The sequence below is a fragment of the Benincasa hispida genome, chromosome 10, assembly GCF_009727055.1.
Source record: "Benincasa hispida cultivar B227 chromosome 10, ASM972705v1, whole genome shotgun sequence".
Lineage (NCBI taxonomy): Eukaryota > Viridiplantae > Streptophyta > Magnoliopsida > Cucurbitales > Cucurbitaceae > Benincasa > Benincasa hispida.
Genome location: NC_052358.1, coordinates 24,236,194 through 24,244,461, shown reverse-complemented (window position 1 = coordinate 24,244,461; position 8,268 = coordinate 24,236,194).

Here is an 8,268-nt window from a genome sequence, read left to right as displayed (position 1 = left end):
GTGATTGGATCACAAACCAGTTGTTCATTAGAGAATCAGTAGGGACTTGAAGAATAAGATGTAATCTCGAGGGTAAAACAAATATTTGACCTAGCCATTATTACGAACAACCTGTGAAGGATCGACTTGCTGATTATGGTTAAATCATGTGGACATAATATATCTACAGTGAGTGGAGTGCAACTATGGGCTTTAGTGGAATGACCCATTAGTTAACGAATGGGGATTAATTTGGTCTAATGAGTTTAGCCAATTAATCTCGGATCATTGTAGCTCATGATCTATAGGTCCATGAGGTCTTCTTACTAGCTCTAATGGACTAGCTCTAGAATAGCGTGATAAGTTAATTTGAAACGTTCAAATTAGAATTAAAGAAATTAGTAATTATATGAGATATAATTATGCTTAATTTTAGAATTAAACGGAATAGGAGAATTTCTATATTTAAATATGATTTAAATATATAAATTTGGATATGTGTTAAAATTAATTTAATATTTGATATTAAATTAATTAAGTTTTATTTATTAATTAATTAATTTATGAAATAAATTAATTTTCATTTTTAAAATCAAAATTTTATTTTTGGATAAAATTGAAAAAGGAAAAGAAAACAAATACACATTTAAATGGAAAAATGGATTTTTCCATTATCCATCTATGAAGTAACTAGCTCACACATATTGCATTGTCTTGCCTTTGTCTTCTCCAAGCATGAGCTGCAACTCATGCAGCTTTTCTCTTTGCATGTTGATCTGTAATATAATGAGAAGATTATAGTGAAAATCGGATATGAAATCAAAAGGTTTTTTAGAGAAAAACTGGTTTGAAGAAAGGTTCTTCAACCTTGTTGCAGCAGTGAGCTTTTCTCCTTCACCCCTTGATTCAAACTTGTTTTGAGTCCCACAACTCAATCTAGAGCACCAAGAGAATAGTGGGGAAGATCTTGAGGTGATCTACAACAAGATATGGAGAAGATTGCAGCTGGAGAAGAAGCTTTGAAGAAGTTCTACAAGAGGTATGTCTTGAAACCCATTTTTCTACAAAAGTATGCTTCATATTATGCCAAAATTAGTGAATTTGAATGCCTAGATGTTCCTTGTGTTTCCGCTGCAATTGATACAATCCTACAAATTATGCGTTGCACATGCAAGTTTTCCTAGTAAAACCTAAGTATAAATCTTACTAGGTTTCCTGGTAAGTCTAGGGTCGAACACAGAGACTACTAAAACACTATGCGTTAATGAATTTTGATTTCTTTGCGGTGGCAAAAACAAATAAGTTTGGTAGGTGTTATGTTTAAGTATAAATTCTATGTGACGGAATTGAGTAAAAAGTTGATAACAGTGAAAGTTACAATGAGTATGCGGGGAACGGGTTGAGAAGGGATTTAGCTAATACTTCCGAAGATTGTGTTCAAGCTATGCGATCATGCTATATACACACAACAACATGTCATCTCTCAATGTAAATGCCATAGTTTCTATTTCTATAACGCATGCAATGTATACGATAATGTCGATAGGACTTATGTCTAAGCCTCTATTCTTGTCTATGCGATGATGAATGACACACACATACACAAGGTGACCGCATACTATCATATCCTATTTCTAGGGTGCATGCGATGCATAATAGCAAACAGAACTTATCTCTAAGTTTCTATCTCTTGCTTATGTTGTTCTAATTTGACTATCTCAAGCCTATATTCTAACTTGACTCTCTTAAGTCTAGGTTTTTTCTTTAGACTACTCTCTCAAGTATCTCTAAAGGGTGAAGGACACATACATAAGACAAGATGATCACATAAAGTGAAGATCTTAGGTCATGCTAGCTAAGTACTTCTCAACCCATTCGGAAGTTTAGCTACTCATGTGAAATGTGAAGAGATTGAACAGATGTTAAGATGATAATTCCATTCTATAGATAAAGTCAGAATACAAAACAACGATGGAAAGTAATGATAAGAAGCTCGGTAGCAATGTCTTGCTTCCCAAGGCTTTTACACTGTTTTTTTTACTCTACTCTGTCCAGAAGAATATCCTTGCTTTCATAAGTGTCGGCCCTCTCTCCATTTACAGTGCCTCTTAGCAGTCTTTCGAGCTATCCAGGAGTGGTCTCTCGGCGTCGTCTTCTCTTCGCTCGCCTCCGCCTTCTAATTATATGAATTACAGACTAACGGCTATCTATTTATATATGATCTATCTTCTCTGTATATGGAGAATTGTGTAGAATTTTGAACTCCTTTAACGATGGTGGCCTTCGGTATTTATAGAGTTCAAAGTGAATAAGCTTTTTCTTCTAATGATTGCAATGATGAGAGGTCATTAAATCTTCTGTCTGATGTGTCGATTAATGGTCATCGAAAAGTTGAGTATACTTGCTACAGTGTGTCATTAACGGCTTGTTAACTAAATTCGATTTGACCATCATCAGCTTTCCGTCCCATCATGATTTATTAAGCTTTCACCATGATGCGCCGTCTTTATGCGGCCACCTTCTTGAGCATCTTCTCGTGAGTGCATACGATCACATGGCTTTGCGGTTGCCGAATCCCTTGGATCGCAATTTGCTTTGCGCCAACACATTTTTCCTGCACAAAATAAGTGAATTAGCTACTTTTATGTGATGGGCGCATGCGATCGCAATATTCTCAGTTTAATTCTTTTGGACATAATTTTGTATATCTTTACTGTCGCATTCTCTCATTTTTTTAACATCTTTGAGCTGTAATAACGTGCATTTCTACCCATTATCAATAAACCTCAAATCGCTCATAAGTACAACTGGGTCAATTTGCCGTTTAGCTCTTGTAGTTACATCTAACTCCTTAAGTAACACTGATTCCTCTAATGAACGATAAGTCATAGTCCTACTATGATTGGGTCCTCTCTTCCAAAGAAAGGATGTGGCCACTATGTTCAAAACCTAGAATCAGCCTTTAAGGGAGCAATCTATCTACTTACCCCTACTTTGGGGAAGGAGTGAATTCCATCTTGTGTAACTGAGTTCTCAGCTCTCATATCAGACAAATCCCCAAAAGGGTAGGCATGTTGATTTGGTAATCTGGCCACTCACACCCATACTAATCAAAGGACCGCCCTCAAATGTAGGAGTTCCCAAAACACTCAAGATTGAGGTCATGTCACCTATGGTCGTTTAGGTGAGATGTAAGTCTCAAGTATCAACGACGTTATATAAAGAGACGAATCATCTCGTGGTTGGTCTTATACAAACTCTTTGTATAGGACACCTCCGCTCACATGTCTCCACATGAATGGTCAGGATCACACCTTTTGTAGCACGTTACAACACTTGCAATTATCTACAAAGCGGGCCGTATCCATAGTGTCACTAGGATAAAGTATCCCTCCTTTATCCTTATACTACAGATCTTTTAGGTTATTACTTAAGGCATGATCCACTTGTATATCTCATATACATGCTTAAGTTTACATGAAATAATCATGGATCTTAGTTTATTGGATATAAGTAAATGAAAATAAAATAACTCTTATTTTATTATTAACAATGTGCACAAAATGTTTACAAACTACAAGACTCCGGGAGAATTAGGATACCAATTCCAACAATAGTACTTCTCAGTTATAGCAGGATTCAAAGAATTTTCAGCAGGATTTTCAAGCTCGGCTGCAAGGATTGATAACCCATGTTGCCTAGCTAAACGAGGTCATGCAGAAACTGGAGAGCACATCAGAGCAATCCATCATCTATACCTCAGAGGCTGACTTCTTTGCAGAGTACTACTACTCAAGTGATGATGAGGACGTCACTCCATGTTTGCCAATTTGTGAGGTTAAGTATGAGTATGGGGTTAATTTGGAAGAATCCTAGGTAAAAGAGTCAGAGGATCCCAAGCCTCATCCTGTTCTTTGTACTGGTATTCCTCTCATTTTTTAATTTTGCTCACCTTCGCCTCACGAGTCAGTCGAGTCAATTGAGTTGGAGTCTTTATTTTCAGTTGAATCAGCCCTTGAGTCTTTTGATTCTTTCTTTTTACCTTTTTCGCCATATTCTAAAAAAAAACCATAATTCGACCTGTCTGGTTCTCTTTAAAAGATGAAGAGCCTTATAGCTTTACCAGGCTATATAAACTCATCCAAGAAGGGACTAGGGTAATACGAGAATTTCTTTGTACCGTGACATGGAACAGGTCACATCAAGCAATCGACGTTAAAAATTTTCCCTTCCTAGAGGGAGCCAAGTGAAAAATTTTACTGCTTTCTCTATTTGTTTTCTAGATTATATTTCTTTTTATTTTTGTTTTGTAGGGACGACCTAGAAGAGAGGAAAAAAGCATCTTTTTGGGAGGCGAGCTTACCACCATCACATCCAGTCTGCAACATCGTTATTAGAGGAGGTTTTCTATTCCCTTGACTATTTTATTTTTTATTGGGCTTAGATTAGATATACATAGGGGACAATGTATCATTTTAAGTTGGGGGTGGGGTATGTTGTTACTGATGGGGTCCTTGAGCGTTGTGCTCAAATGATGTTTGTGTGCTTGAATTTGCTTGCTTGCTCTTTTGCTTGGTTTGTTATGATGAGTAGTTGATGACGCACCCTTTTTGTGATTAGGTTTGCATGAAACTATGTTTAAAGAGCATGATCATGATTTTTAGCTTGTTTTAAAAAAATTTCTTATCTCTCATGCATCTTTAAGTCCCTTGTCCAACGAAGTTAGGTCTTGTGTGCGTAGAGTTGTATTATTGGGCTTATATTTTCGTTGTCACCTTGAAAGGCCTAGATGATATGTGTTAAGCGACTGAAAGCTCAACCTAGTAATGCATGCCTAAGTTTTTGCCAAACTCTTTGTATTGTAAAAGCCAAGTGTAGAGTTTGTAAAAAGAAAGTTTGTAAAAGGCAGAGTGTGTTGTAAAGTAAAAGCAAGTTTGTATGTTATTTTTTAAGGGGATTACTCCTCTTTCGTGGGTTATTATTAACCTGGGGTGGTTATAACACCCCTAGTTTCCCTCTGAGCTAAAGTACCCCGAGGAATGAGTAAGCTTCGGAATTTTGTTAGGAGATATTGCTCGTAGTTTGATGACTCGCATAACACCTGTGTGGGCAAGCCAAAACGAAGGTGATGTGTCTAGATAAGGTTACCTCTTTTGTGTAAAGTAAAAAATATATATAAAAAAATAATAATTAAATAAAATTTTGGTTTCCTTAAGTGAGTTATTATAAAGTTGAGTCTAGGAAGCTTGGCTCTTGAACCTTCAAGCCAGTGTCGGGGAAAAACGAATTGAGGGCCCTATAAAACCATTCCAAGCTTTTCGAGCTTAATTAGTAGGGCTTTTGACTCATTCTTGCATGAAAAGTTGAGAATTATTTTTAAATGTGCTTTATTGATTGATTCTAATCGGATTTCATTTTTTAATTGCAAATCTCATCCTTATAGACTGTTAAAACTAGAGTAACGACCCTTGTGATTGAGCAAGCATATTTTTTGTGTGAATGTGTGATTTTACCTTCCTCGAGGACGATCAAGAATTAAGTTGGGGGTATTTGATAGCACCAAAATTGTGCTATTTTCCTCTTTTTAATTCTCAATCGTTACTACGTTTAATGTATTTATTTGATGATTTTGAAGGTATTGAGCATATTGAAGGTGGAATCGGTAGTTACGAGCTAATTGGGGTTAATTTGAAGCAATTAGAAGCAAATTTTAGCAACCAGGCTTCAAAGGGACATGAATAGACGAAAATACCCCTACCAGAGCGTCACAATGCTCAAGATTGGCATAAGTCTGACGCTCGTGCAACGCTTGGAGACCGTAGCTTGCCACAGCGTCGCAATGCTCTGGATTTTCACCAACATCAGCATCACAATGCCGCGCAATGATTCAACCCAACGTTCTCGGACAGAACGCTCAGCGTTGCAACGCTGCTCTAGAGCATTTCAATGCTACGACATTTGATGGAAGTGGAGCATGATGCGCACACAAGTGAGTGTTGCAACACTGTTGTCAACGTTGTGACGCTGCCTCATTTTCTATAAATACATCCCCTCGACCCTAGGTCAAACTGTGCCGAATTTTGGAGGCCAAATTAATGGAGGCTGAGTAGAAACTTTATCCTTCTTCCTTTTCCTTCAATTTTCAGTATCTTTAGTAGTTAATCGAGTAATATCGGATTGTAACTTCTCATCCCCCATGAGAAGGTAAGATGTTGGTTTCTTAGTTTAGGGATTCGTAGGAACTCGATGTAATTTATGAGATTTTAATTTAATTATTTATTCGAACTAATTTATGGGTTTTAGTCTGAATCTATATGTATGAATTGCATGATTTTAATAGTTGATTGATGCTCAATAATTTTGTCATGAATTTTAACACGTTTGAGATTACCTTGTAATATCTGAAAAATATTTATACGATAATTCCAATAGAAGCAATAGGTTAGTTAGGCAAAAAGGACTGCTCCTAGCAACCTAGAGAAAAAACCGTGTTAATTGTTTAATTAGACGATGGAAATTAACATTCATCTTAGCGTAATCCCTAGATCTTAATGCAATTCGTTAATTTGTATGGATTAGGACCATTGGTTGGGATCCCGATCAATTGAGCTAAGCATAAGTAAGGAATTTAAGTCATAAATTGGGTCGGTGATCTAAATTACATTGGGTGAATCCATTCCTCCAAGCTAAGATATCTCATTAATTGCGCTTCTATCTTTACTTTTCTCGCATTTTTATTTTCATGCAATTTCAATTATTTAACCATACCAATCCCCCCTCATTTATCACTTTAACTGAAAACAAACTCGATAAGCTAATCTTCCATGCTTCCCTGAGGTTAGACCCCGAACTTGTCGTTTGTACTACTAGTTAGTTTAAGTAGTTTGTTCGGTGATTTATAAATATTATTTGTATAGCAAGGTTTGGGAGCGACCAAAATTTTTGCTATCACTGGTAGAAGAGGTAAGGTTAATACTGCAAATAAAGAAAAATGTTTCCATTACAACGAAGAAGGGCACTGGAAGAGAAACCACCCTCAATATCTTGCAGAGAAAAGAGCAGAGAAAGCAAAACAGAGAAATTAGTTCCTGAGGATTGCTTGTTGTACTCAAGTTGACCAGTAGGAGATGTTGATGTTGCTATTGCAAGATAAACATGTATTTGCTTTTTGTAATGTTATCTTTTGTAAAGAACAAATTGTATAAGCTTTTGTTATAAATGAAAAGTTCAAATTAGCAAAATTTATGTTTGTTCTATTGCAAAGAAACTTTTGTTAGAACCAACCTAGTTAAAAGCTATTTGCAAATATTTAGACATTTAAAATGGCTAGAAATCAATAAAGGCAAGTAGTTATTTAATCTAAGTGATAAGTTTAGAATACATGAAAAGTTCAAAGTGTACAAAACTCCTTAGGTAAAATAAAACCAAAGTACTTTGATTGAATCAAAGTAATAAGTATAGAAAGTTTTAGATTTCTAGGACTATTTGATAGAACATGAAATCAAGTAAAAACTTTCTACACTTAGTTGCCTTAATTGTTTTTAACATCATTTCAATTTTAAGGTATTTCTAAATATCCATACGAGATATGAAGAATGTTGGGATGGGTATCAAAATTCTCCCAAAGGCTCATAGTTTGTAATTTGTACACGTTATTATGAATAAAATAAGAGTTATTTTATTTGACATTTACTCATATCCAATAAACAAAGCTCCATGGTTATTGTATGTAAACTTAAGCATGTATATGAGATATACAAGTGGATCATGTCTTAAGTTATAACCTAAATAGGTCTATAGTATAAGAATTAAGGAGGGATGCTTGATCCTAGTGACACTAAGGATACGACCCACTTTGTAGAGGTTTGCAAGTGTTATGAACTACTACAGATGGTAGATCTTAACCATTCATGTGGAGACATGCGAGCGAGGATGTCCTATACAAAGAGTTTGTATAAGACCGGACCACGAGATGATTCATCTCTTTATATAACGTCGTTGATACTTGAGACTTACATCTCACCTAAACGACCATAGGTGACATGACCTCAATCGTGAGTGTTTTGGGAACTCTTACCTTTGAAGGCGGTCCTTTGATTAGCATGGGTGAGAGTGGCCAGATTGCCAACTCAACATGCCTACCTTTTTGGGGATTTGTCTGATTTGGGAGCTGGGAACTTAGTTACACAAGATGGAATTCACTTCTTCCCCAAAGCAGGATGGAATTCACTCCTTCCCCAAAGCAGGGGTAAGTAGATAGATTGCTCCTTTAAGGGCTAATTTTGGGTC